The sequence below is a fragment of the Musa acuminata genome, chromosome BXJ2-1 (assembly GCF_036884655.1).
Source record: "Musa acuminata AAA Group cultivar baxijiao chromosome BXJ2-1, Cavendish_Baxijiao_AAA, whole genome shotgun sequence".
In the NCBI taxonomy this organism is placed as follows: Eukaryota; Viridiplantae; Streptophyta; class Magnoliopsida; order Zingiberales; family Musaceae; genus Musa; species Musa acuminata.
In genome coordinates this window covers 25,889,100-25,912,403 of record NC_088338.1, presented here as the reverse complement: position 1 = coordinate 25,912,403, position 23,304 = coordinate 25,889,100, and the positions used below count along the sequence as shown (strand labels likewise).

The 23,304-nt window shown below is 55.4% G+C and overlaps 37 non-coding genes and 11 pseudogenes across 37 annotated transcripts; all 48 read right to left on the bottom strand.

Annotated features, from left to right (window-relative positions):
* Positions 1–830: 830 nt before the first annotated feature.
* LOC135600139 (5S ribosomal RNA) lies at positions 831–949 on the bottom strand. The gene has a single exon (XR_010482468.1). It is a non-coding gene; the product is annotated as a 5S ribosomal RNA (ribosomal RNA).
* A 350-nt stretch (positions 950–1,299) lies between these two features.
* Positions 1,300–1,418, bottom strand: LOC135600021 (5S ribosomal RNA). The gene has a single exon (XR_010482355.1). It is a non-coding gene; the product is annotated as a 5S ribosomal RNA (ribosomal RNA).
* Positions 1,419–1,768: 350 nt separating this feature from the next.
* On the bottom strand, positions 1,769–1,887 carry LOC135601482 (5S ribosomal RNA). Its single transcript, XR_010483774.1, has one exon. It is a non-coding gene; the product is annotated as a 5S ribosomal RNA (ribosomal RNA).
* Positions 1,888–2,237: 350 nt separating this feature from the next.
* LOC135600509 (5S ribosomal RNA) lies at positions 2,238–2,356 on the bottom strand. The gene has a single exon (XR_010482830.1). It is a non-coding gene; the product is annotated as a 5S ribosomal RNA (ribosomal RNA).
* Positions 2,357–2,706: 350 nt separating this feature from the next.
* On the bottom strand, positions 2,707–2,825 carry LOC135600020 (5S ribosomal RNA). Its single transcript, XR_010482354.1, has one exon. It is a non-coding gene; the product is annotated as a 5S ribosomal RNA (ribosomal RNA).
* Positions 2,826–3,175: 350 nt separating this feature from the next.
* On the bottom strand, positions 3,176–3,294 carry LOC135600138 (5S ribosomal RNA). The gene has a single exon (XR_010482467.1). It is a non-coding gene; the product is annotated as a 5S ribosomal RNA (ribosomal RNA).
* A 350-nt stretch (positions 3,295–3,644) lies between these two features.
* Positions 3,645–3,763, bottom strand: LOC135600845 (5S ribosomal RNA). Its single transcript, XR_010483157.1, has one exon. It is a non-coding gene; the product is annotated as a 5S ribosomal RNA (ribosomal RNA).
* Positions 3,764–4,113: 350 nt separating this feature from the next.
* LOC135602116 (5S ribosomal RNA) lies at positions 4,114–4,232 on the bottom strand (annotated as a pseudogene).
* A 348-nt stretch (positions 4,233–4,580) lies between these two features.
* Positions 4,581–4,699, bottom strand: LOC135599974 (5S ribosomal RNA). Its single transcript, XR_010482311.1, has one exon. It is a non-coding gene; the product is annotated as a 5S ribosomal RNA (ribosomal RNA).
* A 350-nt stretch (positions 4,700–5,049) lies between these two features.
* LOC135601481 (5S ribosomal RNA) lies at positions 5,050–5,168 on the bottom strand. The gene has a single exon (XR_010483773.1). It is a non-coding gene; the product is annotated as a 5S ribosomal RNA (ribosomal RNA).
* A 350-nt stretch (positions 5,169–5,518) lies between these two features.
* LOC135602359 (5S ribosomal RNA) lies at positions 5,519–5,637 on the bottom strand (annotated as a pseudogene).
* Positions 5,638–5,987: 350 nt separating this feature from the next.
* On the bottom strand, positions 5,988–6,106 carry LOC135601480 (5S ribosomal RNA). Its single transcript, XR_010483772.1, has one exon. It is a non-coding gene; the product is annotated as a 5S ribosomal RNA (ribosomal RNA).
* Positions 6,107–6,456: 350 nt separating this feature from the next.
* LOC135602626 (5S ribosomal RNA) lies at positions 6,457–6,575 on the bottom strand (annotated as a pseudogene).
* Positions 6,576–6,925: 350 nt separating this feature from the next.
* On the bottom strand, positions 6,926–7,044 carry LOC135601784 (5S ribosomal RNA; annotated as a pseudogene).
* A 350-nt stretch (positions 7,045–7,394) lies between these two features.
* Positions 7,395–7,513, bottom strand: LOC135601479 (5S ribosomal RNA). The gene has a single exon (XR_010483771.1). It is a non-coding gene; the product is annotated as a 5S ribosomal RNA (ribosomal RNA).
* A 350-nt stretch (positions 7,514–7,863) lies between these two features.
* Positions 7,864–7,982, bottom strand: LOC135600844 (5S ribosomal RNA). Its single transcript, XR_010483156.1, has one exon. It is a non-coding gene; the product is annotated as a 5S ribosomal RNA (ribosomal RNA).
* Positions 7,983–8,332: 350 nt separating this feature from the next.
* LOC135601478 (5S ribosomal RNA) lies at positions 8,333–8,451 on the bottom strand. The gene has a single exon (XR_010483770.1). It is a non-coding gene; the product is annotated as a 5S ribosomal RNA (ribosomal RNA).
* Positions 8,452–8,801: 350 nt separating this feature from the next.
* On the bottom strand, positions 8,802–8,920 carry LOC135602341 (5S ribosomal RNA; annotated as a pseudogene).
* A 350-nt stretch (positions 8,921–9,270) lies between these two features.
* Positions 9,271–9,389, bottom strand: LOC135601675 (5S ribosomal RNA; annotated as a pseudogene).
* Positions 9,390–9,739: 350 nt separating this feature from the next.
* On the bottom strand, positions 9,740–9,858 carry LOC135601674 (5S ribosomal RNA; annotated as a pseudogene).
* A 350-nt stretch (positions 9,859–10,208) lies between these two features.
* Positions 10,209–10,327, bottom strand: LOC135600843 (5S ribosomal RNA). Its single transcript, XR_010483155.1, has one exon. It is a non-coding gene; the product is annotated as a 5S ribosomal RNA (ribosomal RNA).
* A 350-nt stretch (positions 10,328–10,677) lies between these two features.
* On the bottom strand, positions 10,678–10,796 carry LOC135601532 (5S ribosomal RNA). Its single transcript, XR_010483823.1, has one exon. It is a non-coding gene; the product is annotated as a 5S ribosomal RNA (ribosomal RNA).
* A 350-nt stretch (positions 10,797–11,146) lies between these two features.
* Positions 11,147–11,265, bottom strand: LOC135603956 (5S ribosomal RNA; annotated as a pseudogene).
* A 350-nt stretch (positions 11,266–11,615) lies between these two features.
* On the bottom strand, positions 11,616–11,734 carry LOC135601477 (5S ribosomal RNA). Its single transcript, XR_010483769.1, has one exon. It is a non-coding gene; the product is annotated as a 5S ribosomal RNA (ribosomal RNA).
* A 350-nt stretch (positions 11,735–12,084) lies between these two features.
* Positions 12,085–12,203, bottom strand: LOC135601475 (5S ribosomal RNA). The gene has a single exon (XR_010483768.1). It is a non-coding gene; the product is annotated as a 5S ribosomal RNA (ribosomal RNA).
* A 350-nt stretch (positions 12,204–12,553) lies between these two features.
* Positions 12,554–12,672, bottom strand: LOC135600842 (5S ribosomal RNA). The gene has a single exon (XR_010483154.1). It is a non-coding gene; the product is annotated as a 5S ribosomal RNA (ribosomal RNA).
* A 350-nt stretch (positions 12,673–13,022) lies between these two features.
* Positions 13,023–13,141, bottom strand: LOC135600137 (5S ribosomal RNA). Its single transcript, XR_010482466.1, has one exon. It is a non-coding gene; the product is annotated as a 5S ribosomal RNA (ribosomal RNA).
* A 350-nt stretch (positions 13,142–13,491) lies between these two features.
* On the bottom strand, positions 13,492–13,610 carry LOC135601473 (5S ribosomal RNA). The gene has a single exon (XR_010483766.1). It is a non-coding gene; the product is annotated as a 5S ribosomal RNA (ribosomal RNA).
* A 350-nt stretch (positions 13,611–13,960) lies between these two features.
* LOC135600997 (5S ribosomal RNA) lies at positions 13,961–14,079 on the bottom strand. The gene has a single exon (XR_010483303.1). It is a non-coding gene; the product is annotated as a 5S ribosomal RNA (ribosomal RNA).
* A 350-nt stretch (positions 14,080–14,429) lies between these two features.
* Positions 14,430–14,548, bottom strand: LOC135600019 (5S ribosomal RNA). Its single transcript, XR_010482353.1, has one exon. It is a non-coding gene; the product is annotated as a 5S ribosomal RNA (ribosomal RNA).
* Positions 14,549–14,898: 350 nt separating this feature from the next.
* On the bottom strand, positions 14,899–15,017 carry LOC135600136 (5S ribosomal RNA). The gene has a single exon (XR_010482465.1). It is a non-coding gene; the product is annotated as a 5S ribosomal RNA (ribosomal RNA).
* Positions 15,018–15,367: 350 nt separating this feature from the next.
* LOC135600841 (5S ribosomal RNA) lies at positions 15,368–15,486 on the bottom strand. The gene has a single exon (XR_010483153.1). It is a non-coding gene; the product is annotated as a 5S ribosomal RNA (ribosomal RNA).
* Positions 15,487–15,836: 350 nt separating this feature from the next.
* LOC135600135 (5S ribosomal RNA) lies at positions 15,837–15,955 on the bottom strand. The gene has a single exon (XR_010482464.1). It is a non-coding gene; the product is annotated as a 5S ribosomal RNA (ribosomal RNA).
* A 350-nt stretch (positions 15,956–16,305) lies between these two features.
* Positions 16,306–16,424, bottom strand: LOC135600134 (5S ribosomal RNA). The gene has a single exon (XR_010482463.1). It is a non-coding gene; the product is annotated as a 5S ribosomal RNA (ribosomal RNA).
* A 350-nt stretch (positions 16,425–16,774) lies between these two features.
* Positions 16,775–16,893, bottom strand: LOC135602175 (5S ribosomal RNA; annotated as a pseudogene).
* A 350-nt stretch (positions 16,894–17,243) lies between these two features.
* Positions 17,244–17,362, bottom strand: LOC135600568 (5S ribosomal RNA). The gene has a single exon (XR_010482887.1). It is a non-coding gene; the product is annotated as a 5S ribosomal RNA (ribosomal RNA).
* Positions 17,363–17,712: 350 nt separating this feature from the next.
* On the bottom strand, positions 17,713–17,831 carry LOC135600133 (5S ribosomal RNA). The gene has a single exon (XR_010482462.1). It is a non-coding gene; the product is annotated as a 5S ribosomal RNA (ribosomal RNA).
* A 350-nt stretch (positions 17,832–18,181) lies between these two features.
* LOC135602174 (5S ribosomal RNA) lies at positions 18,182–18,300 on the bottom strand (annotated as a pseudogene).
* Positions 18,301–18,650: 350 nt separating this feature from the next.
* LOC135600131 (5S ribosomal RNA) lies at positions 18,651–18,769 on the bottom strand. The gene has a single exon (XR_010482460.1). It is a non-coding gene; the product is annotated as a 5S ribosomal RNA (ribosomal RNA).
* A 350-nt stretch (positions 18,770–19,119) lies between these two features.
* LOC135600130 (5S ribosomal RNA) lies at positions 19,120–19,238 on the bottom strand. Its single transcript, XR_010482459.1, has one exon. It is a non-coding gene; the product is annotated as a 5S ribosomal RNA (ribosomal RNA).
* A 350-nt stretch (positions 19,239–19,588) lies between these two features.
* LOC135600365 (5S ribosomal RNA) lies at positions 19,589–19,707 on the bottom strand. Its single transcript, XR_010482688.1, has one exon. It is a non-coding gene; the product is annotated as a 5S ribosomal RNA (ribosomal RNA).
* Positions 19,708–20,057: 350 nt separating this feature from the next.
* On the bottom strand, positions 20,058–20,176 carry LOC135600129 (5S ribosomal RNA). Its single transcript, XR_010482458.1, has one exon. It is a non-coding gene; the product is annotated as a 5S ribosomal RNA (ribosomal RNA).
* Positions 20,177–20,526: 350 nt separating this feature from the next.
* On the bottom strand, positions 20,527–20,645 carry LOC135600839 (5S ribosomal RNA). Its single transcript, XR_010483151.1, has one exon. It is a non-coding gene; the product is annotated as a 5S ribosomal RNA (ribosomal RNA).
* A 350-nt stretch (positions 20,646–20,995) lies between these two features.
* Positions 20,996–21,114, bottom strand: LOC135600811 (5S ribosomal RNA). Its single transcript, XR_010483125.1, has one exon. It is a non-coding gene; the product is annotated as a 5S ribosomal RNA (ribosomal RNA).
* Positions 21,115–21,464: 350 nt separating this feature from the next.
* On the bottom strand, positions 21,465–21,583 carry LOC135602173 (5S ribosomal RNA; annotated as a pseudogene).
* A 350-nt stretch (positions 21,584–21,933) lies between these two features.
* On the bottom strand, positions 21,934–22,052 carry LOC135600300 (5S ribosomal RNA). Its single transcript, XR_010482625.1, has one exon. It is a non-coding gene; the product is annotated as a 5S ribosomal RNA (ribosomal RNA).
* Positions 22,053–22,402: 350 nt separating this feature from the next.
* LOC135600127 (5S ribosomal RNA) lies at positions 22,403–22,521 on the bottom strand. Its single transcript, XR_010482457.1, has one exon. It is a non-coding gene; the product is annotated as a 5S ribosomal RNA (ribosomal RNA).
* Positions 22,522–22,871: 350 nt separating this feature from the next.
* LOC135600126 (5S ribosomal RNA) lies at positions 22,872–22,990 on the bottom strand. The gene has a single exon (XR_010482456.1). It is a non-coding gene; the product is annotated as a 5S ribosomal RNA (ribosomal RNA).
* Positions 22,991–23,304: the final 314 nt, after the last annotated feature.

Here is a 23,304-nt window from a genome sequence, read left to right as displayed (position 1 = left end):
TTTTCAGGATAGCGTATCGCTTGCTTAAATGTTAAGAATGGGCTGAGGCAGTGGAAAGTTTAGAAGACGTTGGGCAGAACTTTTGTTAGCATATATGTAGTTGTGTATAAGCTACCTTGCATCTAATGAAATGTGACTATAAATCTAAACCTGTGGATTTTGTGTAAGTTAAAGGATCCCTCATGTATAGGGTTTTGGAATGTTAAATTAAATTTGTGTAATGATATGAACTTATGGTAAATCGATGATTGTGGTGACTGCATGGATTTCCCCACTTGTGGATTTATATTGTGGTTTTTATTTTGATGAGTCGAGTTTAGATTGTATGAATTATCGAGTGATGTGTGCTATGTTTATGAATTGTACAGGGTTATGAATTGGTAGATTATAGAAGTGAAATTTTTGATCTGAATGTTTTCTTAGTGACCTCAAATGTGTGTTTGGATCCTGGGTTAGTTGTGACGAAAGATTTTAAATATAATGGATATTTTTAGGGGCGTGTCATATGTGCACGTCGCGGTCGGCGCATCAACGTCCGGAGCCTCTTGCCCGTCACGAAACCGTCGGCGCTTTCCCGAACGTTCTCGAAATCCCTATTGCAAGCTCTCTCCGAGCCCTAGCCCGACGACTGCGTATCGGTCACGGCAAGCGCGTGCCGAAACCATCGGCACTTTCTAGAACGATCTCGGAATCGCTATTGCGACCCCAATCCGGAAAGCTCTCTCCGAGCCCCTCGATACTGACTGCGTAGCGGTCACAGCAAATTTCCAGCCCCAAAACAATCGTCTCGGAGCTCTACGGGAGATGTTTCGTATCCCGGGATGCAAAAAGGAGTGCAACACGAGGACTTCCCAGGGGGTCACCCATCGTAGTACTACTCTGGCCCAAGCACGCTTAACTTCGGTGTTTTGATGGGATCCGGTGATTTAGTGCTGGCATTATCGCACCCGTTTCGCGAGCTTCGTCCCTCGCCTATGTGCACGTCGCGGTCGGCGCAGCAACGTCCGGAGCCTCTTGCCCGTCACGAAACCGTCGTCGCTTTCTCGAACGTTCACGAAATCCCTATTGCAAGCTCTCTCCGAGCCCTAGCCCGACGACTGCGTATCGGTCACGGCAAGCGCGTGCCGAAACCATCGGCACTTTCTAAAACGATCTCGGAATCGCTATTGCGACCCCAATCCGGAAAGCTCTCTCCGAGCCCCTCGAAACTGACTGTGTAGCGATCACAGCAAATTTCCAGCCCCAAAACATTCGACTCGGAGCTCTACGAGAGATGTTTCATATCCCGGGATGCAAAAAGGAGTGCAACACGAGGACTTCCCAGGGGGTCACCCATCGTAGTACTACTCTGGCCCAAGCACGCTTAACTTCGGAGTTTTGATGGGATTCGGTGATTTAGTGCTGGCATTATCGCACCCGTTTCGCGAGCTTCGTCCCTCACCTATGTGCACGTCGCGGTCGGCGCATCAACGTCCGGAGCCTCTTGCCCGTCACGAAACCGTCGTCGCTTTCTCGAACGTTCACGAAATCCCTATTGCAAGCCCTCTCCGAGCCCTAGCCCGACGACTGTGTATCGGTCACGGCAAGCGCGTGCCGAAACCATAGGCACTTTCTAGAACGATCTCGGAATCGCTATTGCGACCCCAATCCGGAAAGCTCTCTCCGAGCCCCTCTATACTGACTCCGTAGCGGTCACAGCAAATTTCCAGCCCCAAAACAATCGTCTCGGAGCTCTACTGGAGATGTTTCGTATCCCGGGATGCAAAAAGGAGTGCAACACGAGGACTTCCCAGGGGGTCACCCATCGTAGTACTACTCTGGCCCAAGCACGCTTAACTTCGGTGTTTTGATGGGATCCGGTGATTTAGTGCTGCCATTATCGCACCCGTTTCGCGAGCTTCGTCCCTCGCCTATGTGCACGTCGCGGTCGGCGCAGCAACGTCCGGAGCCTCTTGCCCGTCACGAAACCGTCGTCGCTTTCTCGAACGTTCACGAAATCCCTATTGCAAGCTCTCTCCGAGCCCTAGCCCGACGACTGCGTATCGGTCACGGCAAGCGCGTGCCGAAACCATCGGCACTTTCTAAAATGATCTCGGAATCGCTATTGCGACCCCAATCCGGAAAGCTCTCTCCGAGCCCCTCGATACTGACTGCGTAGCGGTCACAGCAAATTTCCAGCCCCAAAACATTCGTCTCGGAGCTCTACGGGAGATGTTTCGTATCCCGGGATGCAAAAAGGAGTGCAACACGAGGACTTCCCAGGGGGTCACCCATCGTAGTACTACTCTGGCCCAAGCACACTTAACTTCGGTGTTTTGATGGGATCCGGTGATTTAGTGCTGGCATTATCGCACCCGTTTCGCGAGCTTCGTCCCTCGCCTATGTGCACGTCACGGTCGGTGCAGCAACGTCCGGAGCCTCTTGCCCGTCATGAAACCGTCGTCGCTTACTCGAACGTTCACGAAATCCCTATTGCAAGCTCTCTCCGAGCCCTAGCCCGACGACTGCGTATCGGTCACGGCAAGCGCGTGCTGAAACCATCGGCACTTTCTAAAACGATCTCGGAATCGCTATTGCGACCCCAATCCGGAAAGCTCTCTCCGAGCCCCTCGAAACTGACTGTGTAGCGGTCACAGCAAATTTCCAGCCCCAAAACATTCGTCTCGGAGCTCTACGGGAGATGTTTAATATCCCGGGATGCAAAAAGGAGTGCAACACGAGGACTTCCCAGGGGGTCACCCATCGTAGTACTACTCTGGCCCAAGCACGCTTAACTTCGGAGTTTTGATGGGATTCGGTGATTTAGTGCTGGCATTATCGCACCCGTTTCGCGAGCTTCGTCCCTCACCTATGTGCACGTCGCGGTCGGCGCATCAACGTCCGGAGCCTCTTGCCCGTCACGAAACCGTCGTCGCTTTCTCGAACGTTCATGAAATCCCTATTGCAAGCCCTCTCCGAGCCCTAGCCCGACGACTGTGTATCGGTCACGGCAAGCGCGTGCCGAAACCATAGGCACTTTCTAGAACGATCTCGGAATCGCTATTGCGACCCCAATCCGGAAAGCTCTCTCCGAGCCCCTCTATACTGACTGCGTAGCGGTCACAGCAAATTTCCAGCCCCAAAACAATCGTCTCGGAGCTCTACTGGAGATGTTTCGTATCCCGGGATGCAAAAAGGAGTGCAACACGAGGACTTCCCAGGGGGTCACCCATCGTAGTACTACTCTGGCCCAAGCACGCTTAACTTCGGTGTTTTGATGGGATCCGGTGATTTAGTGCTGGCATTATCGCACCCGTTTCGTGAGCTTCGTCCCTCGCCTATGTGCACGTCGCGGTCGGCGCAGCAACGTCCGGAGCCTCTTGCCCGTCACGAAACCGTCGTCGCTTTCTCGAACGTTCACGAAATCCCTATTGCAAGCTCTCTCCGAGCCCTAGCCCGACGACTGCGTATCGGTCACGGCAAGCGCGTGCCGAAACCATCGGCACTTTCTAAAATGATCTCGGAATCGCTATTGCGACCCCAATCCGGAAAGCTCTCTCCGAGCCCCTCGATACTGACTGCGTAGCGGTAACAGCAAATTTCCAGCCCCAAAACATTCGTCTCGGAGCTCTACGGGAGATGTTTCATATCCCGGGATGCAAAAAGGAGTGCAACACGAGGACTTCCCAGGGGGTCACCCATCGTAGTACTACTCTGGCCCAAGCACGCTTAACTTTGGTGTTTTGATGGGATCCGGTGATTTAGTGCTGGCATTATCGCACCCGTTTCTCGAGCTTCGTCCCTCGCCTATGTGCTCGTCGTGGTCGGCGCATCAACGTCCGGAGCCTCTTGCCCGTCACGAAACCGTCGTCGCTTTCTCGAACGTTCACGAAATCCCTATTGCAAGCTCTCTCCTAGCCCTAGCCCGACGATTGCGTATCGGTCACGGCAAGCGCGTGCCGAAGCTATCGGCACTTTCTAGAACGATCTCGGAATCGCTATTGCGAGACCAATCCGGAAAGCTCTCTCCGAGCCCCTCGATACTGACTGCGTAGCGATCACAGTAAATTTCCAGCCCCAAAACAATCGTCTCGGAGCTCTACGGGAGATGTTTCGTATCCCGGGATGCAAAAAGGAGTGCAACACGAGGACTTCCCAGGGGGTCACCCATCGTAGTACTACTCTGGCCCAAGCACGCTTAACTTCAGTGTTTTGATTGGATCCGGTGATTTAGTGCTGGCATTATCGCACCCGTTTCGCGAGCTTCGCCTCGCCTATGTGCACGTCGCGGTCGGCGTATCAACGTCCGGAGCCTCTTGCCCATCACGAAACCGTCGGCGCTTTCTCGAACGTTCACGAAATCCATATTGCAAGCTCTCTCCGAGCCCTAGCCCGACGACTGCGTATCGGTCACGGCAAGCGCGTGCCGAAACCATCGGCACTTTCTAGAACGATCTCGGAATCGCTATTGCGACCCCAATCCGGAAAGCTCTCTCCGAGCCCCTCGATATTGACTGCGTAGCGGTCATAGAAAATTTCCAGCCCCAAAACAATCGTCTCGGAGCTCTACGGGAGATGTTTCGTATCCCGGGATGCGAAAAGGAGTGCAACACGAGGACTTCCCAGGTGGTCACCCATCATAGTACTACTCTGGCCCAAGCACGCTTAACTTCGGTGTTTTGATGGGATCCGGTGATTTAGTGCTGGCATTATCGCACCCGTTTCGCGAGCTTCGTCCCTCGCCTATGTGCACGTCGCGGTCGGCGCATCAACGTCCGGAGCCTCTTGCCCGTCACGAAACCGTCGGCGCTTTCCCGAACGTTCTCGAAATCCCTATTGCAAGCTCTCTCCGAGCCCTAGCCCGACGACTGCGTATCGGTCACGGCAAGCGCGTGCCGAAACCATCGGCACTTTCTAGAACGATCTCGGAATCGCTATTGCGACCCCAATCCGGAAAGCTCTCTCCGAGCCCCTCGATACTGACTGCGTAGTGGTCACAGCAAATTTCTAGCCCCAAAACAATCGTCTCGGAGCGCTACGGGAGATGTTTCGTATCCCGGGATGCGAAAAGGAGTGCAACACGAGGACTTCCCAGGGGGTCACCCATCGTAGTACTACTCTGGCCCAAGCACGCTTAACTTCGGTGTTTTGATGGGATCCGGTGATTTAGTGCTGCCATTATCGCACCCGTTTCGCGAGCTTCGTCCCTCGCCTATGTGCACGTCGCGGTCCGCGCATCAACGTCCGGAGCCTCTTGCCCGTCACGAAACCGTCGTCGCTTTCTCGAACGTTCACGAAATCCCTATTGCAAGCTCTCTCCGATCCCTAGCCCGACGATTGCGTATCGATCACGGCAAGCACGTGCCGAAACCATCGGCACTTTCTAGAACGATCTCGGAATCGCTATTGCGACCCCAATCCGGAAAACTCTCTCCGAGCCCCTCGATACTGACAGCGTAGCGGTTACAGCAAATTTCCAGCCCCAAAACAATCGTCTCGGAGCTCTACGGGAGATGTTTCGTATCCCGGGATGCAAAAAGGAGTGCAACACGAGGACTTCCCAGGGGGTCACCCATCGTAGTACTACTCTGGCCCAAGCACGCTTAACTTCGGTGTTTTGATGGGATCCGGTGATTTAGTGCTGCCATTATCGCCCCCGTTTCGCGAGCTTCGTCCCTCGCCTATGTGCACGTCGCGGTCGGCGCAGCAACGTCCGGAGCCTCTTGCCCGTCACGAAACCGTCGTCGCTTTCTCGAACGTTCACGAAATCCCTATTGCAAGCTCTCTCCGAGCCCAAGCCCGACGACTGCGTATCGGTCACGGCAAGCGCGTGCCGAAACCATCGGCACTTTCTAAAACGATCTCGGAATCGCTATTGCGACCCCAATCCGGAAAGCTCTCTCCGAGCCCCTCGAAACTGACTGCGTAGCGGTCACAGCAAATTTCCAGCCCCAAAACATTCGTCTCGGAGCTCTACGGGAGATGTTTCGTATCCCGGGATGCAAAAAGGAGTGCAACACGAGGACTTCCCAGGGGGTCACCCATCGTAGTACTACTCTGGCCCAAGCACGCTTAACTTCGGTGTTTTGATGGGATCCGGTGATTTAGTGCTGCCATTATCGCACCCGTTTCGCGAGCTTCGTCCCTCGCCTATGTGCACGTCGCGGTCGGCGCAGCAACGTCCGGAGCCTCTTGCCCGTCACGAAACCGTCGTCGCTTTCTCGAACGTTCACGAAATCCATATTGCAAGCTCTCTCCGAGCCCTAGCCCGACGACTGCGTATCGGTCACGGCAAGCGCGTGCCGAAACCATCGGCACTTTCTAGAACGATCTCGGAATCGCTATTGCGACCCCAATCCGGAAAGCTCTCTCCGAGCCCCTCGATATTGACTGCGTAGCGGTCACAGCAAATTTCCAGCCCCAAAACAATCGTCTCGGAGCTCTACGGGAGATGTTTCGTATCCCGGGATGAGAAAAGGAGTGCAACACGAGGACTTCCCAGGTGGTCACCCATCATAGCACTACTCTGGCCCAAGCACGCTTAACTTCGGTGTTTTGATGGGATCCGGTGATTTAGTGCTGCCATTATTGCACCCGTTTCGCGAGCTTCGTCCCTCGCCTATGTGCACGTCGCGGTCGGCGCATCAACGTCCGGAGCCTCTTGCCCGTCACGAAACCGTCGGCGCTTTCCCGAACGTTCTCGAAATCCCTATTGCAAGCTCTCTCCGAGCCCTAGCCCGACGACTGCGTATCGGTCACGGCAAGCGGGTGCCGAAACCATCGGCACTTTCTAGAACGATCTCGGAATCGCTATTGCGACCCCAATCCGGAAAGCTCTCTCCGAGCCCCTCGATACTGACTGCGTAGCGGTCACAGCAAATTTCCAGCCCCAAAACAATCGTCTCGGAGCGCTACGGGAGATGTTTCGTATCCCGGGATGCAAAAAGGAGTGCAACACGAGGACTTCCCAGAGGGTCACCCATCGTAGTACTACTCTGGCCCAAGCACGCTTAACTTCGGTGTTTTGATGGGATCCGGTGATTTAGTGCTGCCATTATCGCACCCGTTTCGCGAGCTTCGTCCCTCGTCTATGTGCACGTCGCGGTCCGCGCATCAACGTCCGGAGCCTCTTGCCCGTCACGAAACCGTCGTCGCTTTCTCGAACGTTCACGAAATCCCTATTGCAAGCTCTCTCCGATCCCTAGCCCGACGATTGCGTATCGATCACGGCAAGCACGTGCCGAAACCATCGACACTTTCTAGAACGATCTCGGAATCGCTATTGCGACCCCAATCCGGAAAACTCTCTCCGAGCCCCTCGATACTGACTGCGTAGCGGTCACAGCAAATTTCCAGCCCCAAAACAATCGTCTCGGAGCTCTACGGGAGATGTTTCGTATCCCGGGATGCAAAAAGGAGTGCAACACGAGGACTTCCCAGGGGGTCACCCATCGTAGTACTACTCTGGCCCAAGCACGCTTAACTTCGGTGTTTTGATGGGATCCGGTGATTTAGTGCTGCCATTATCGCACCCGTTTCGCGAGCTTCGTCCCTCGCCTATGTGCACGTCGCGGTCGGCGCAGCAACGTCCGGTGCCTCTTGCCCGTCACGAAACCGTCGTCGCTTTCTCGAACGTTCACGAAATCCCTATTGCAAGCTCTCTCCGAGCCCAAGCCCGACGACTGCGTATCGGTCACGGCAAGCGCGTGCCGAAACCATCGGCACTTTCTAAAACGATCTCGGAATCGCTATTGCGACCCCAATCCGGAAAGCTCTCTCCGAGCCCCTCGAAACTGACTGCGTAGCGGTCACAGCAAATTTCCAGCCCCAAAACATTCGTCTCGGAGCTCTACGGGAGATGTTTCACATCCCGGGATGCAAAAAGGAGTGCAACACGAGGACTTCCCAGGGGGTCACCCATCGTAGTACTACTCTGGCCCAAGCACGCTTAACTTTGGTGTTTTGATGGGATCCGGTGATTTAGTGCTGGCATTATCGCACCCGTTTCTCGAGCTTCGTCCGTCGCCTATGTGCTCGTCGTGGTCGGCGCATCAACGTCCGGAGCCTCTTGCCCATCACGAAACCGTCGGCGCTTTCCCGAACGTTCTCGAAATCCCTATTGCAAGCTCTCTCCGAGCCCTAGCCCGACGACTGCGTATCGGTCACGGCAAGCGCGTGCCGAAACCATCGGCACTTTCTAGAACGATCTCGGAATCGCTATTGCGACCCCAATCCGGAAAGCTCTCTCCGAGCCCCTCGATACTGACTGCATAGCGGTCACAGCAAATTTCCAGCCCCAAAACAATCGTCTCGGAGCTCTACGGGAGATGTTTCGTATCCCGGGATGCAAAAAGGAGTGCAACACGAGGACTTCCCAGGGGGTCACCCATCGTAGTACTACTCTGGCCCAAGCACGCTTAACTTCGGTGTTTTGATGGGATCCGGTGATTTAGTGCTGCCATTATCGCACCCGTTTCGCGAGCTTCGTCCCTCGCCTATGTGCACGTCGCGGTCGGCGCAGCAACGTCCGGAGCCTCTTGCCCGTCACGAAACCGTCGTCGCTTTCTCGAACGTTCACGAAATCCCTATTGCAAGCTCTCTCCGAGCCCAAGCCCGACGACTGCGTATCGGTCACGGCAAGCGCGTGCCGAAACCATCGGCACTTTCTAGAACGATCTCGGAATCGCTATTGCGACCCCAATCCGGAAAGCTCTCTCCGAGCCCCTCGATACTGACTGCGTAGCGGTCACAGCAAATTTCCAGCCCCAAAACAATCGTCTCGGAGCTCTACGGGAGATGTTTCGTATCCCGGGATGCAAAAAGGAGTGCAACACGAGGACTTCCCAGGGGGTCACCCATCGTACTACTACTCTGGCCCAAGCACGCTTAACTTCGGTGTTTTGATGGGATCCGGTGATTTAGTGCTGCCATTATCGCACCCATTTCGCGAGCTTCGTCCCTCGCCTATGTGCACGTCGCGGTCCGCGCATCAACGTCCGGAGCCTCTTGCCCGTCACGAAACCGTCGTCGCTTTCTCGAACGTTCACGAAATCCCTATTGCAAGCTCTCTCCGATCCCTAGCCCGACGATTGCGTATCGATCACGGCAAGCACGTGCCGAAACCATCGCCACTTTCTAGAACGATCTCGGAATCGCTATTGCGACCCCAATCCGGAAAACTCTCTCCGAGCCCCTCGATACTGACTGCGTAGCGGTCACAGCAAATTTCCAGCCCCAAAACAATCGTCTCGGAGCTCTACAGGAGATGTTTCGTATCCCGGGATGCAAAAAGGAGTGCAACACGAGGACTTCCCAGGGGGTCACCCATCGAAGTACTACTCTGGCCCAAGCACGCTTAACTTCGGTGTTTTGATGGGATCCGGTGATTTAGTGCTGCCATTATCGCACCCGTTTCGCGAGCTTCGTCCCTCGCCTATGTGCACGTCGCGGTCGGCGCAGCAACGTCCGGAGCCTCTTGCCCGTCACGAAACCGTCGTCGCTTTCTCGAACGTTCACGAAATCCCTATTGCAAGCTCTCTCCGATCCCTAGCCCGACGATTGCGTATCGATCACGGCAAGCACGTGCCGAAACCATCGACACTTTCTAGAACGATCTCGGAATCGCTATTGCGACCCCAATCCGGAAAACTCTCTCCGAGCCCCTCGATACTGACTGCGTAGCGGTCACAGCAAATTTCCAGCCCCAAAACAATCGTCTCGGAGCTCTACGGGAGATGTTTCGTATCCCGGGATGCAAAAAGGAGTGCAACACGAGGACTTCCCAGGGGGTCACCCATCGAAGTACTACTCTGGCCCAAGCACGCTTAACTTCGGTGTTTTGATGGGATCCGGTGATTTAGTGCTGCCATTATCGCACCCGTTTCGCGAGCTTCGTCCCTCGCCTATGTGCACGTCGCGGTCGGCGCAGCAACGTCCGGAGCCTCTTGCCCGTCACGAAACCGTCGTCGCTTTCTCGAACGTTCACGAAATCCCTATTGCAAGCTCTCTCCGAGCCCAAGCCCGACGACTGCGTATCGGTCACGGCAAGCGCGTGCCGAAACCATCGGCACTTTCTAAAACGATCTCGGAATCGCTATTGCGACCGCAATCCGGAAAGCTCTCTCCGAGCCCCTCGAAACTGACTACGTAGCGGTCACAGCAAATTTCCAGCCCCAAAACATTCGTCTCGGAGCTCTACGGGAGATGTTTCATATCCCGGGATGCAAAAAGGAGTGCAACACGAGGACTTCCCAGGGGGTCACCCATCGTAGTACTACTCTGGCCCAAGCACGCTTAACTTTGGTGTTTTGATGGGATCCGGTGATTTAGTGCTGGCATTATCGCACCCGTTTCTCGAGCTTCGTCCCTCGCCTATGTGCTCGTCGTGGTCGGCGCATCAACGTCCGGAGCCTCTTGCCCGTCACGAAACCATCGTCGCTTTCTCGAACGTTCACGAAATCCCTATTGCAAGCTCTCTCCTAGCCCTAGCCCGACGATTGCGTATCGATCACGGCAAGCACGTGGCGAAACCATCGACACTTTCTAGAACGATCTCGGAATCGCTATTGCGACCCCAATCCGGAAAACTCTCTCCGAGCCCCTCAATACTGACTGCGTAGCGGTCACAGCAAATTTCCAGCCCCAAAACAATCGTCTCGGAGCTCTACGGGAGATGTTTCGTATCCCGGGATGCAAAAAGGAGTGCAACACGAGGACTTCCCAGGGGGTCACCCATCATAGTACTACTCTGGCCCAAGCACGCTTAACTTCGGTGTTTAGATGGGATCCGGTGATTTAGTGCTGCCATTATCGCACCCGTTTCGGGAGCTTCGGCCCTCGCCTATGTGCACGTCGCGGTCCGCGCATCAACGTCCGGAGCCTCTTGCCCGTCACGAAACCGTCGTCGCTTTCTCGAACGTTCAAGAAATCCCTATTGCAAGCTCTCTCCGAGCCCTATCCCGACGATTGCGTATCGATCACGGCAAGCACGTGCCGAAACCATCGACACTTTCTAGAACGATCTCGGAATCGCTATTGCGACCCCAATCCGGAAAACTCTCTCCGAGCCCCTCGATACTGACTGCGTAGCGGTCACAGCAAATTTCCAGCCCCAAAACAATCGTCTCGGAGCTCTACGGGAGATGTTTCGTATCCCGGGATGCAAAAAGGAGTGCAACACGAGGACTTCCTAGGGGGTCACCCATCGTAGTACTACTCTGGCCCAAGCACGCTTAACTTCGGTGTTTTGATGGGATCCGGTGATTTAGTGTTGCCATTATCGCACCTGTTTCGCGAGCTTCGTCCCTCGCCTATGTGCACGTCGCGGTCGGCGCAGCAACGTCCGGAGCCTCTTGCCCGTCACGAAACCGTCGTCGCTTTCTCGAACGTTCACGAAATCCCTATTGCAAGCTCTCTCCGATCCCTAGCCCGACGATTGCGTATCGATCACGGCAAGCACGTGCCGAAACCATCGACACTTTCTAGAACGATCTCGGAATCGCTATTGCGACCCCAATCCGGAAAACTCTCTCCGAGCCCCTCGATACTGACTGCGTAGCGGTCACAGCAAATTTCCAGCCCCAAAACAATCGTCTCGGAGCTCTACGGGAGATGTTTCGTATCCCGGGATGCAAAAAGGAGTGCAACACGAGGACTTCCCAGGGGGTCACCCATCGTAGTACTACTCTGGCCCAAGCACGCTTAACTTCGGTGTTTTGATGGGATCCGGTGATTTAGTGCTGCCATTATCGCACCCGTTTCGCGAGCTTCGTCCCTCGCCTATGTGCACGTCGCGGTCGGCGCAACAACGTCCGGAGCCTCTTGCCCGTCACGAAACCGTCGTCGCTTTCTCGAACGTTCACGAAATCCCTATTGCAAGCTCTCTCCGAGCCCAAGCCCGACGACTGCGTATCGGTCACGGCAAGCGCGTGCCGAAACCATCGGCACTTTCTAGAACGATCTCGGAATCGCTATTGCGACCCCAATCCGGAAAGCTCTCTCCGAGCCCCTCGATACTGACTGCATAGCGGTCACAGCAAATTTCCAGCCCCAAAACAATCGTGTCGGAGCTCTACGGGAGATGTTTCGTATCCCGGGATGCAAAAAGGAGTGCAACACGAGGACTTCCCAGGGGGTCACCCATCGTAGTACTACTCTGGCCCAAGCACGCTTAACTTCGGTGTTTTGATGGGATCCGGTGATTTAGTGCTGCCATTATCGCACCCGTTTCGCGAGCTTCGTCCCTCGCCTATGTGCACGTCGCGGTCGTCGCAGCAACGTCCGGAGCCTCTTGCCCGTCACGAAACCGTCGTCGCTTTCTCGAACGTTCACGAAATCCCTATTGCAAGCTCTCTCCGAGCCCAAGCCCGACGACTGCGTATCGGTCACGGCAAGCGCGTGCCGAAACCATCGGCACTTTCTAGAACGATCTCGGAATCGCTATTGCGACCCCAATCCGGAAAGCTCTCTCCGAGCCCCTCGATACTGACTGCGTAGCGGTCACAGCAAATTTCCAGCCCCAAAACATTCGTCTCGGAGCTCTACGGGAGATGTTTCATATCCCGGGATGCAAAAAGGAGTGCAACACGAGGACTTCCCAGGGGGTCACCCATCGTAGTACTACTCTGGCCCAAGCACGCTTAACTTTGGTGTTTTGATGGGATCCGGTGATTTAGTGCTGGCATTATCGCACCCGTTTCGCGAGCTTCGTCCCTCGCCTATGTGCACGTCGCGGTCGGCGCAGCAACGTCCGGAGCATCTTGCCCGTCACAAAACCGTCGTCGCTTTCTCGAACGTTCACGAAATCCCTATTGCAAGCTCTCTCCGAGCCCTAGCCCGACGACTGCGTATCGGTCACGGCAAGCGCGTGCCGAAACCATCGGCACTTTCTAAAACGATCTCGGAATCGCTATTGCGACCAAAATCCGGAAAGCTCTCTCCGAGCCCCTCGACACTGACTGCGTAGCGGTCACAGCAAATTTCCAGCCCTAAAACATTCGTCTCGGAGCTCTACGGGAGATGTTTCGTATCCCGGGATGCAAAAAGGAGTGCAACACGAGGACTTCCCAGGGGGTCACCCATCGTAGTACTACTCTGGCCCAAGCACGCTTAACTTCGGTGTTTTGATGGGATCCGGTGATTTAGTGCTGGCATTATCGCACCCGTTTCGCGAGCTTCGTCCCTCGCCTATGTGCACGTCGCGGTCGGCGCATCAACGTCCGGAGCCTCTTGCCCGTCACGAAACCGTCGGCGCTCTCTCGAACGTTCTCGAAATCCCTATTGCAAGCTCTCTCCGAGCCCTAGCCCGACGACTGCGTATCGGTCTCGGCAAGCGCGTGCCGAAACCATCGGCACATTCTAGAACGATCTCGGAATCGCTATTGCGACCCCAATCCGGAAAGCTCTCTCCGAGCCCCTCGATACTGACTGCGTAGCGGTCACAGCAAATTGCCAGCCCCAAAACAATCGTCTCGGAGCGCTACGGGAGATGTTTCGTATCCCGGGATGCAAAAAGGAGTGCAACACGAGGACTTCCCAGGGGGTCACCCATCGTAGTACTACTCTGGCCCAAGCACGCTTAACTTCGGTGTTTTGATGGGATCCGGTGATTTAGTGCTGCCATTATCGCACCCGTTTCGCTAGCTTCGTCCCTCGCCTATGAGCACGTCGCGGTCTGCGCATCAACGTCCGGAGCCTCTTGCCCGTCACGAAACCGTCGTCGCTTTCTCGAACGTTCACGAAATCCCTATTGCAAGCTCTCTCCGATCCCTAGCCCGACGATTGCGTATCGATCACGGCAAGCACGTGCCGAAACCATCGACACTTTCTAGAACGATCTAGGAATCGCTATTGCGACCCCAATCCGGAAAGCTCTCTCCGAGCCCCTCGATACTGACTGCGTAGCGGTCACAGCAAATTTCCAGCCCCAAAACAATCGTCTCGGAGCTCTACGGGAGATGTTTCGTATCCCGGGATGCAAAAAGGAGTGCAACACGAGGACTTCCCAGGGGGTCACCCATCGTAGTACTACTCTGGCCCAAGCACGCTTAACTTCGGTGTTTTAATGGGATCCGGTGATTTAGTGCTAGCATTATCGCACCCGTTTCGCGAGCTTCGTCCCTCGCCTATGTGCACGTCGCGGTCGGCGCAGCAACGTCCGGAGCCTCTTGCCCGTCATGAAACCGTCGTCGCTTACTCGAACGTTCACGAAATCCCTATTGCAAGCTCTCTCCGAGCCCTAGCCCGACGACTGCGTATCGGTCACGGCAAGCGCGTGCCGAAACCATCGGCACTTTCTAAAACGATCTCGGAATCGCTATTGCGACCCCAATCCGGAAAGCTCTCTCCGAGCCCCTCGAAACTGTCTGTGTAGCGGTCACAGCAAATTTCCAGCCCCAAAACATTCGTCTCAGAGCTCTACGGGAGATGTTTCATATCCCGGGATGCAAAAAGGAGTGCAACACGAGGACTTCCCAGGGGGTCACCCATCGTAGTACTACTCTGGCCCAAGCACGCTTAACTTCGGAGTTTTGATGGGATTCGGTGATTTAGTGCTGGCATTATCGCACCCGTTTCGCGAGCTTCGTCCCTCACCTATGTGCACGTCGCGGTCGGCGCATCAACGTCCGGAGCCTCTTGCCCGTCACGAAACCGTCGTCGCTTTCTCGAACGTTCACGAAATCCCTATTGCAAGCCCTCTCCGAGCCCTAGCCCGACGACTGTGTATCGGTCACGGCAAGCGCGTGCCGAAACCATAGGCACTTTCTAGAACGATCTCGGAATCGCTATTGCGACCCCAATCCGGAAAGCTCTCTCCGAGCCCCTCTATACTGACTGCGTAGCGGTCACAGCAAATTTCCAGCCCCAAGACAATCGTCTCGGAGCTCTACTGGAGATGTTTCGTATCCCGGGATGCAAAAAGGAGTGCAACACGAGGACTTCCCAGGGGGTCACCCATCGTAGTACTACTCTGGCCCAAGCACGCTTAACTTCGGTGTTTTGATGGGATCCGGTGATTTAGTGCTGGCATTATCGCACCCATTTCGCGAGCTTCGTCCCTCGCCTATGTGCACGTCGCGGTCGGCGCAGCAACGTCCGGAGCCTCTTGCCCGTCACGAAACCGTCGTCGCTTTCTCGAACGTTCACGAAATCCCTATTGCAAGCTCTCTCCGAGCCCTAGCCCGACGACTGCGTATCGGTCACGGCAAGCGCGTGCCGAAACCATCGGCACTTTCTAAAACGATCTCGGAATCGCTATTGCGACCCCAATCCGGAAAGCTCTCTCCGAGCCCCTCGATACTGACTGCGTAGCGGTCACAGCAAATTTCCAGCCCCAAAACATTCGTCTCGGAGCTCTACGGGAGATGTTTCATATCCCGGGATGCAAAAAGGAGTGCAACACGAGGACTTCCCAGGGGGTCACCCATCGTAGTACTACTCTGGCCCAAGCACGCTTAACTTTGGTGTTTTGATGGGATCCGGTGATTTAGTGCTGGCATTATCGCACCCGTTTCTCGAGCTTCGTCCCTCGCCTATGTGCACGTCGCGGTCGGCGCATCAACGTCCGGAGCCTCTTGCCCGTCACGAAACCGTCGTCGCTTTCTCGAACGTTCACGAAATCCCTATTGCAAGCCCTCTCCGAGCCCTAGCCCGACGAATGTGTATCGGTCACGGCAAGCGCGTGCCGAAACCATAGGCACTTTCTAGAACGATCTCGGAATCGCTATTGCGACCCCAATCCGGAAAGCTCTCTCCGAGCCCCTCTATACTGACTGCGTAGCGGTCACAGCAAATTTCCAGCCCCAAAACAATCGTCTCGGAGCTCTACTGGAGATGTTTCGTATCCCGGGATGCAAAAAGGAGTGCAACACGAGGACTTCCCAGGGGGTCACCCATCGTAGTACTACTCTGGCCCAAGCACGCTTAACTTCGGTGTTTTGATGGGATCCGGTGATTTAGTGCTGGCATTATCGCACCCGTTTCGCGAGCTTCGTCCCTCGCCTATGTGCACGTCGCGGTCGGCGCAGCAACGTCCGGAGCCTCTTGCCCGTCACGAAACCGTCGTCGCTTTCTCGAACGTTTACGAAATCCCTATTGCAAGCTCTCTCCGAGCCCTAGCCCGACGACTGCGTATCGGTCAAGGCAAGCGCGTGCCGAAACCATCGGCACTTTCTAAAACGATCTCGGAATCGCTATTGCGACCCCAATCCGGAAAGCTCTCTCCGAGCCCCTCTATACTGACTGCGTAGCGGTCATAGCAAATTTCCAGCCCCAAAACAATCGTCTCGGAGCTTTACTGGAGATGTTTCGTATCCCGGGATGCAAAAAGGAGTGCAACACGAGGACTTCCCAGGGGGTCACCCATCGTAGTACTACTCTGGCCCAAGCACGCTTAACTTCGGTGTTTTGATGGGATCCGGTGATTTAGTGCTGGCATTATCGCACCCGTTTCGCGAGCTTCGTCCCTCGCCTATGTGCACGTCGCGGTCGGCGCAGCAACGTCCGGAGCCTCTTGCCCGTCACGAAACCGTCGTCGCTTTCTCGAACGTTCACGAAATCCCTATTGCAAGCTCTCTCCGAGCCCTAGCCCGACGACTGCGTATCGGTCACGGCAAGCGCGTGCCGAAACCATCGGCACTTTCTAAAACGATCTCGGAATCGCTATTGCGACCCCAATCCGGAAAGCTCTCTCCGAGCCCCTCGATACTGACTGCGTAGCGGTCATAGCAAATTTCCAGCCCCAAAACATTCGTCTCGGAGCTCTACGGGAGATGTTTCATATCCCGGGATGCAAAAAGGAGTGCAACACGAGGACTTCCCAGGGGGTCACCCATCGTAGTACTACTCTGGCCCAAGCACGCTTAACTTTGGTGTTTTGATGGGATCCGGTGATTTAGTGTTGGCATTATCGCACCCGTTTCTCGAGCTTCGTCCCTCGCCTATGTGCACGTCGCGGTCGGCGCATCAACGTCCGGAGCCTCTTGCCCGTCACGAAACCGTCGTCGCTTTCTCGAACGTTCACGAAATCCCTATTGCAAGCCCTCTCCGAGCCCTAGCCCGACGAATGTGTATCGGTCACGGCAAGCGCGTGCCGAAACCATAGGCACTTTCTAGAACGATCTCGGAATCGCTATTGCGACCCCAATCCGGAAAGCTCTCTCCGAGCCCCTCTATACTGACTGCGTAGCGGTCACAGCAAATTTCCAGCCCCAAAACAATCGTCTCGGAGCTCTACTGGAGATGTTTCGTATCCCGGGATGCAAAAAGGAGTGCAACACGAGGACTTCCCAGGGGGTCACCCATCGTAGTACTACTCTGGCCCAAGCACGCTTAACTTCGGTGTTTTGATGGGATCCGGAGATTTAGTGCTGGCATTATCGCACCCGTTTCGCGAGCTTCGTCCCTCGCCTATGTGCACGTCGCGGTCGGCGCAGCAACGTCCGGAGCCTCTTGCCCGTCACGAAACCGTCGTCGCTTTCTCGAACGTTTACGAAATCCCTATTGCAAGCTCTCTCCGAGCCCTAGCCCGACGACTGCGTATCGGTCAAGGCAAGCGCGTGCCGAAACCATCGGCACTTTCTAAAACGATCTCGGAATCGCTATTGCGACCCCAATCCGGAAAGCTCTCTCCGAGCCCCTCTATACTGACTGCGTAGCGGTCATAGCAAATTTCCAGCCCCAAAACAATCGTCTCGGAGCTTTACTGGAGATGTTTCGTATCCCGGGATGCAAAAAGGAGTGCAACACGAGGACTTCCCAGGGGGTCACCCATCGTAGTACTACTCTGGCCCAAGCACGCTTAACTTCGGTGTTTTGATGGGATCCGGTGATTTAGTGCTGGCATTATCGCACCCGTTTCGCGAGCTTCGTCCCTCGCCTATGTGCACGTCGCGGTCGGCGCAGCAACGTCCGGAGCCTCTTGCCCGTCACGAAACCGTCGTCGCTTTCTCGAACGTTCACGAAATCCCTATTGCAAGCTCTCTCCGAGCCCTAGCCCGACGACTGCGTATCGGTCACGGCAAGCGCGTGCCGAAACCATCGGCACTTTCTAAAACGATCTCGGAATCGCTATTGCGACCCCAATCCGGAAAGCTCTCTCCGAGCCCCTCGATACTGACTGCGTAGCGGTCATAGCAAATTTCCAGCCCCAAAACATTCGTCTCGGAGCTCTACGGGAGATGTTTCATATCCCGGGATGCAAAAAGGAGTGCAACACGAGGACTTCCCAGGGGGTCACCCATCGTAGTACTACTCTGGCCCAAGCACGCTTAACTTTGGTGTTTTGATGGGATCCGGTGATTTAGTGTTGGCATTATCGCACCCGTTTCTCGAGCTTCGTCCCTCGCCTATGTGCACGTCGCGGTCGGCGCATCAACGTCCGGAGCCTCTTGCCCGTCACGAAACCGTCGTCGCTTTCTCGAACGTTCACGAAATCCCTATTGCAAGCCCTCTCCGAGCCCTAGCCCGACGAATGTGTATCGGTCACGGCAAGCGCGTGCCGAAACCATAGGCACTTTCTAGAACGATCTCGGAATCGCTATTGCGACCCCAATCCGGAAAGCTCTCTCCGAGCCCCTCTATACTGACTGCGTAGCGGTCACAGCAAATTTCCAGCCCCAAAACAATCGTCTCGGAGCTCTACTGGAGATGTTTCGTATCCCGGGATGCAAAAAGGAGTGCAACACGAGGACTTCCCAGGGGGTCACCCATCGTAGTACTACTCTGGCCCAAGCACGCTTAACTTCGGTGTTTTGATGGGATCCGGTGATTTAGTGCTGGCATTATCGCACCCGTTTCGCGAGCTTCGTCCCTCGCCTATGTGCACGTCGCGGTCGGCGCAGCAACGTCCGGAGCCTCTTGCCCGTCACGAAACCGTCGTCGCTTTCTCGAACGTTTACGAAATCCCTATTGCAAGCTCTCTCCGAGCCCTAGCCCGACGACTGCGTATCGGTCAAGGCAAGCGCGTGCCGAAACCATCGGCACTTTCTAAAACGATCTCGGAATCGCTATTGCGACCCCAATCCGGAAAGCTCTCTCAGTGCCCCTCGATACTGACTGCGTAGCGGTCACAGCAAATTTCCAGCCCCAAAACATTCGTCTCGGAGCTCTACGGGAGATGTTTCATATCCCGGGATGCAAAAAGGAGTGCAACACGAGGACTTCCCAGGGGGTCACCCATCGTAGTACTACTCTGGCCCAAGCACGCTTAACTTCGGTGTTTTGATGGGATCCGGTGATTTAGTGCTGGCATTATCGCACCCGTTTCGCGAGCTTCGTCCCTCGCCTATGTGCACATCGCGGTCGGCGCAGCAACGTCCGGAGCCTCTTGCCCGTCACGAAACCGTCGTCGCTTTCTCGAACGTTCACGAAATCCCTATTGCAAGCTCTCTCCGAGCCCTAGCCCGACGACTGCGTATCGGTCACGGCAAGCGCGTGCCGAAACCATCGGCACTTTCTAAAACGATCTCGGAATCGCTATTGCGACCCCAATCCGGAAAGCTCTCTCCGAGCCCCTCGAAACTGACTGTGTAGCGGTCACAGCAAATTTCCAGCCCCAAAACATTCGTCTCGGAGCTCTACGGGAGATGTTTCATATCCCGGGATGCAAAAAGGAGTGCAACACGAGGACTTCCCAGGGGGTCACCCATCGTAGTACTATTCTGGCCCAAGCACGCTTAACTTCGGAGTTTTGATGGGATTCGGTGATTTAGTGCTGGCATTATCGCACCCGTTTCGCGAGCTTCGTCCCTCACCTATGTGCACGTCGCGGTCGGCGCATCAACGTCCGGAGCCTCTTGCCCGTCACGAAACCGTCGTCGCTTTCTCGAACGTTCACGAAATCCCTATTGCAAGCCCTCTCCGAGCCCTAGCCCGACGACTGTGTATCGGTCACGGCAAGCGCGTGCCGAAACCATAGGCACTTTCTAGAACGATCTCGGAATCGCTATTGCGACCCCAATCCGGAAAGCTCTCTCCGAGCCCCTCTATACTGACTGCGTAGCGGTCACAGCAAATTTCCAGCCCCAAGACAATCGTCTCGGAGCTCTACTGGAGATGTTTCGTATCCCGGGATGCAAAAAGGAGTGCAACACGAGGACTTCCCAGGGGGTCACCCATCGTAGTACTACTCTGGCCCAAGCACGCTTAACTTCGGTGTTTTGATGGGATCCGGTGATTTAGTGCTGGCATTATCGCACCCATTTCGCGAGCTTCGTCCCTCGCCTATGTGCACGTCGCTGTCGGCGCAGCAACGTCCGGAGCCTCTTGCCCGTCACGAAACCGTCGTCGCTTTCTCGAACGTTCACGAAATCCCTATTGCAAGCTCTCTCCGAGCCCTAGCCCGACGACTGCGTATCGGTCACGGCAAGCGCGTGCCGAAACCATCGGCACTTTCTAAAACGATCTCGGAATTGCTATTGCGACCCCAATCCGGAAAGCTCTCTCCGAGCCCCTCGATACTGACTGCGTAGCGGTCACAGCAAATTTCCAGCCCCAAAACATTCGTCTCGGAGCTCTACGGGAGATGTTTCATATCCCGGGATGCAAAAAGGAGTGCAACACGAGGACTTCCCAGGGGGTCACCCATCGTAGTACTACTCTGGCCCAAGCACGCTTAACTTTGGTGTTTTGATGGGATCCGGTGATTTAGTGCTGGCATTATCGCACCCGTTTCTCGAGCTTCGTCCCTCGCCTATGTGCACGTCGCGGTCGGCGCATCAACGTCCGGAGCCTCTTGCCCGTCACGAAACCGTCGTCGCTTTCTCGAACGTTCACGAAATCCCTATTGCAAGCCCTCTCCGAGCCCTAGCCCGACGACTGTGTATCGGTCACGGCAAGCGCGTGCCGAAACCATAGGCACTTTCTAGAACGATCTCGGAATCGCTATTGCGACCCCAATCCGGAATGCTCTCTCCGAGCCCCTCTATACTGACTGCGTAGCGGTCACAGCAAATTTCCAGCCCCAAAACAATCGTCTCGGAGCTCTACTGGAGATGTTTCGTATCCCGGGATGCAAAAAGGAGTGCAACACGAGGACTTCCAAGGGGGTCACCCATCGTAGTACTACTCTGGCCCAAGCACGCTTAACTTCGGTGTTTTGATGGGATCCGGTGATTTAGTGCTGGCATCATCGCACCCGTTTCGCGAGCTTCGTCCCTCGCCTATGTGCACGTCGCGGTCGGTGCAGCAACGTCCGGAGCCTCTTGCCCGTCACGAAACCGTCGTCGCTTTCTCGAACGTTCACGAAATCCCTATTGCAAGCTCTCTCCGAGCCCTAGCCCGACGACTGCGTATCGGTCACGGCAAGCGCGTGCCGAAACCATCGGCACTTTCTAAAACGATCTCGGAATCGCTATTGCGACCCCAATCCGGAAATCTCTCTCCGAGCCCCTCGATACTGACTGCGTAGCGGTCACAGCAAATTTCCAGCCCCAAAACATTCGTCTCGGAGCTCTACGGGAGATGTTTCATATCCCGGGATGCAAAAAGGAGTGCAACACGAGGACTTCCCAGGGGGTCACCCATCGTAGTACTACTCTGGCCCAAGCACGCTTAACTTTGGTGTTTTGATGGGATCCGGTGATTTAGTGTTGGCATTATCGCACCCGTTTCTCGAGCTTCGTCCCTCGCCTATGTGCACGTCGCGGTCGGCGCATCAACGTCCGGAGCCTCTTGCCCGTCACGAAACCGTCGTCGCTTTCTCGAACGTTCACGAAATCCCTATTGCAAGCCCTCTCCGAGCCCTAGCCCGACGACTGTGTATCGGTCACGGCAAGCGCGTGCCGAAACCATAGGCACTTTCTAGAACGATCTCGGAATCGCTATTGCGACCCCAATCCGGAAAGCTCTCTCCGAGCCCCTCTATACTGACTGCGTAGCGGTCACAGCAAATTTCCAGCCCCAAAACAATCGTCTCGGAGCTCTACTGGAGATGTTTCGTATCCCGGGATGCAAAAAAGAGTGCAACACGAGGACTTCCCAGGGGGTCACCCATCGTAGTACTACTCTGGCCCAAGCACGCTTAACTTCGGTGTTTTGATGGGATCCGGTGATTTAGTGCTGGCATTATCGCACCCGTTTCGCGAGCTTCGTCCCTCGCCTATGTGCACGTCGCGGTCGGCGCAGCAACGTCCGGAGCCTCTTGCCCGTCACGAAACCGTCGTCGCTTTCTCGAACGTTCACGAAATCCCTATTGCAAGCTCTCTCCGAGCCCTAGCCCGACGACTGCGTATCGGTCACGGCAAGCGCGTGCCGAAACCATCGGCACTTTCTAAAACAATCTCGGAATCGCTATTGCGACCCCAATCCGGAAAGCTCTCTCCGAGCCCCTCGATACTGACTGCGTAGCGGTCACAGCAAATTTCCAGCCCCAAAACATTCGTCTCGGAGCTCTACGGGAGATGTTTCATATCCCGGGATGCAAAAAGGAGTGCAACACGAGGACTTCCCAGGGGGTCACCCATCGTAGTACTACTCTGGCCCAAGCACGCTTAACTTCGGTGTTTTGATGGGATCCGGTGATTTAGTGCTGGCATTATCGCACCCGTTTCGCGAGCTTCGTCCCTCGCCTATGTGCACGTCGCGGTCGGCGCAGCAACGTCCGGAGCCTCTTGCCCGTCACGAAACCGTCGTCGCTTTCTCGAACGTTCACGAAATCCCTATTGCAAGCTCTCTCCGAGCCCTAGCCCGACGACTGAGTATCGGTCACGGCAAGCACGTGCCGAAACCATCGGCACTTTCTAAAACGATCTCGGAATCGCTATTGCGACCCCAATCCGGAAAGCTCTCTCCGAGCCCCTCGATACTGACTGCGTAGCGGTCACAGCAAATTTCCAGCCCCAAAACAATCGTCTCGGAGCTCTACGGGAGATGTTTCGTATCCCGGGATGCAAAAAGGAGTGCAACACGAGGACTTCCCAGGGGGTCACCCATCGTAGTACTACTCTGGCCCAAGCACGCTTAACTTCGGTGTTTTGATGGGATCCGGTGATTTAGTGCTGGCATTATCGCACCCGTTTCGCGAGCTTCGTCCCTCGCCTTTGTGCACGTCGCGGTCGGCGCAGCAACGTCCGGAGCCTCTTGCCCGTCACGAAACCGTCGTCGCTTTCTCGAACGTTCACGAAATCCCTATTGCAAGCTCTCTCCGAGCCCTAGCCCGACGACTGCGTATCGGTCACGGCAAGCGCGTGCCGAAACCATCGGCACTTTCTAAAACGATCTCGGAATCGCTATTGCGACCCCAATCCGGAAAGCTCTCTCCGAGCCCCTCGATACTGACTGCGTAGCGGTCACAGCAAATTTCCAGCCCCAAAACAATCGTCTCGGAGC